Raw genomic sequence first — 3834 nt, 5'->3', positions numbered from 1 at the left:
CTGTTTCAAATGCCTAGATTTTTAAGCAATGTTTTTTGTTATTCTTTGCACCAACAGAAAAGAAAATATTTCAACAATTCTGAAGTTATTTTTTAAAATACTATGACTACCTTTTCTGTCCTTATAAAATAAAAAATTTAAGTACTTGAGTTAAGTACTTAAATATCATTGACATTTTTGAAATAAGTTGCTGCCTATTTTCAAATATTCAAGAGAAGGTTTTTTTAATTAATAAATATTCTCTGTGCACCAGGCCTTCTGTAGGAATTAAGAAATACAAAATGAATAAGGCTTTAAAAATGCATGCTAGAGGAGACAACAAGCATGATATAGTTCAGTTCTAGCATTTGCTGGGCACAGATACACCATGGGTACTTTACATAAGTCCGTGATTTACTACTTAAAAGAACCCTGAGTCAGGTCACATGCTGAGTCTCAGGAGATATAAATAGTAATTTTACTACCTAAAATCAAATAAATAACCAGTAAGTTGCAGTGAGGCTTTGAAGATAGGTTTGCCCTAATCCAAAGTCTAATTTTGTTTCCTGATTTGTCTGTTGATCCAAGTACACTCTCTTGCTATTTTTTTTGTTTTCCAACAGCAAAATGAAACGTCTGAAAGTCTTAAGAGAAATGCAATTATAATTGCCTAAGGTCTACTAAGATTATTCCTGGATTATACTCTTGTGACTAAAAATTTCCTTCTCACCGAGATTTTCGATTATTTGTAAGTTTTGCCAACTTGCCATCTCTATCCTTATTTCATTATTCTTGTCTTCACTTATGTGTTCCTAATTTTTTGGAATTTTCATTTGAGTATATATTGCCACTGAAATTATTAATAGTCAGATTTTTGAAGATTTATTTATTTATTTGAGAGAGAGACAGAGAATGTGGGGGTGAAGGACAAAGGAAGAGAGAATCTCAGGCAGACTCCATGCTGAGCACAGAGTCCGATGCAGGGCTGAATCTCATGAGATCACGACCTGAGCCGAAACCAAGAGCTAGGTGCCCCAGATATTTTTATTTTTATTTTGACTTTAGATGGCATCTTATTTTTCTTCTTCCAATATAGTTATAAAAATTTTCCAGTGTAGATTTTTAAAAGTAGCAATAAGTAGGGGCATCTGGGTGGCTCAGTCTTTAAGCGTCTGCCTTCGGCTCAGATCATGATCCCAGGGTCCTAGGATCCTAGGATCCTAGGTCCTTCCTGCTTGGCAGGAAGCCTGCTTCTCCATCCTCCCTCTCCGACTCCCCCTGCTTGTGTTCCCTCTCTCGCTGTGTCTCTCTCTGTCAAATAAATAAATAAAATCTTGAAAAAAAAAAGTAGCAATAAGTAAATGGAAAGGACTAGAAGAAAAAGTGAGAAAGGACTGGAAGAAAGTAAGTTACTTTATTTCTTAAAGAAAGCTTCAGCATACACCCAGCCAAAGGGTGGAGCTTGACAAAGCTCTGTGTCCCCGGTTGTCTTTTTTCCTATAGATGCAGCTATGAGGTGGTAGAGTGCTGGCCCTTCCACCACTGACAGAGAGGGAGGCCAAGCCTGAGTGTGGGAAAGCCTTTGGATTCATCACCAGCAGGCAGCTTTTTCTAGTTGACCTACAGGTTTCCAGATAATCAGTTCTACCTTATGCTCTACCTTAAGTGAGGGTGTGTTTTGCATGCTTAAACAAGAGTGTGTCATTTACATAATGAGACAGATGGTGGATCTGACAAAATTGCATTCAGAATTTTTTCCTTAATATTACATGCAACTAAATATATACCTAAAAACTGATTATTAAATGGCCAGCAAAATGTTACTAGAGGGATTTTAAAAGAATAAACACTTCTTTTGGTCAATTACTCCAGTTAACTATTTCTGATTATTTGATAGGAGAAACCACATAATAATCCCACGGGGACCAAGAAATTTCTAATATTTACTTGGACATGCAGAATTTTAAGAATGCTTTAAACTCCTCATTATGGATGGTATTTGTTTAGGTGCAGGTGATGCTATAATTTAAGTAGAGCACTTTGCATTGAAATCATGTTTTAGAGCTATCAGAGCAATTTCACTTATGGCGTCACCCTTGAAACCCCTTTGTAGATAAGTTGGATGTACAAATGTACTACGTTTCAAACTTGTAACTTGCCTAATGCCAAATGATAGTAAGTGTTATTCACTTAGGGCCACAACACACATCTCTAATTCTCAGTGCAATTTTTCATTACACCATGCTGTCAAATAGGTACAGGATATATCAGCATTGGGTTAATTATGGACCTCTCTCTGGAAGACAGATTTCAGGTGCCCTTGAAGACCAACTTAACATTCCCACAACGGCTTTAGCCCAAATCACAGGTAAGAAGTAGGTGGGTAGTGCAGTAGCACAATGAGTCAGAAAAAAATCTCAAATTCAAGCACTATCTTAGAGTTACTTTATTGTATTATTTATATTGCTGGTAATGTTATTTGGATGAAAAATGATTGTTAGAATATATATATTTATTTATTCACTTATTAATGGTGATGAATTCCTTTAATTTTTGTTTCTCTGGGAAACTCTTTATCTCTCCTTCAATTCTGAATGATAGCCTTGATGGATAGAGTATTCTTGGTTGCAGATTTTTTTTCTTTCAGCACTTTGAATGTGTCATGCCACTCCCTTCCAGCCTGCAAAGTTTCCAGTAAAAAATCAACTGATAGCCTTATGGGGTTTCCTTTGTATGTAACTGCTTTCATGCAGTGTGGCGTCTGATCCTTACCCTTCTCTGTGCCTGCAGTGTCCCTTTATCCCATGGACAGTCTTGCAGGTTAGTTTTGTTCTTGATTGCATCTCCACCTCCTCCTACCCTTTTTGGTGGGCCTCCAGGGGATACTAGAACAAGGATTTAGAGGACAATCCTAAGTCAAACCTAACTAACAGGCCCCTTAACCTCTGAAGATAGGAAAAAAAGATTATTTAAGCCACTCCTGGCAAAGGGATTGTCTGGGCCAGTTTTGACTTCTGTCATGGGCCAGCCTGGTTCCAAGCATCTAGGCTATTCATAGTTAAATGTCTGAACATCTGCAAGATCAAAACTCTGCTTAATGAGGTGATAATTGTTGAAACTAAATAACACAGACATGGTGGTGTCAGAAACAAGGGCAAGCAGCCTCAAGATGGGCTACTTTGGCATGAACATTATTTTGAGTTAAAAGGAATCAAAACCCAGCAGATTCAGGAAAAGCTCTTTACCTCCCCCTCAACTACCTGCTGGTATCAGGAAGAGAGCTATTAACAGTGATTCCTCTTCACTTAAGAAGCTTATCTACATAGTAGGGCAACCTTTGTTTTCCAAAAATTTCCTTTCACCTTCCTGCTAATGGCTTTTCTCCCTTTTGTATCTTCAGACTCTACCTTTCCCCTTAGCTCATATAAGTGTCAAATTGCCTCACTGTCTTTGGAACTTCATGTCTCTGTGGATTCCACATAGGTATGCTATTTTTTTTTTATACAGATATATTTATTTATAAATATTAGGAACACAGTTTATAAAAGAATAAAACTCCTCTCTAGAGCATAAGACAACAGAACAAAGATAGGTGCTATTATACAAATGGAATGAGTGAACATAAGACTGTGATTTTCAAGCACATTTATATTACACACAGTTTTAAAACTATCGAATCTTTGAAACTATAGAATTGGTAGAGGATGTATTTAGGTATTAGTTTGGAGACTTATAAAACAATTTTAGGGGTGATACTTAATGTGTGGGGAGAAGAAACTGTTTATATAACTATCATGTTTCAAGGGACATGACTTAACAGTAAAGTTTTTATTATATTTTATATTAGTTATATTT

General features: G+C 36.5%; 1 pseudogene; it reads right to left on the bottom strand.

Annotated features, from left to right (window-relative positions):
* Positions 1 to 3027: 3027 nt before the first annotated feature.
* Positions 3028 to 3834, bottom strand: part of LOC145720377 (cytoskeleton-associated protein 2 pseudogene) — a 1911-nt pseudogene continuing 1104 nt past the window's right edge.

This window comes from Leptonychotes weddellii, chromosome 2 (genome assembly GCF_054177405.1).
Source record: "Leptonychotes weddellii isolate Sample4059 chromosome 2, ASM5417740v2, whole genome shotgun sequence".
Lineage (NCBI taxonomy): Eukaryota > Metazoa > Chordata > Mammalia > Carnivora > Phocidae > Leptonychotes > Leptonychotes weddellii.
Note: the sequence above shows the minus strand (reverse complement) of the source record. Positions and strands in the feature narration are given on the sequence as shown.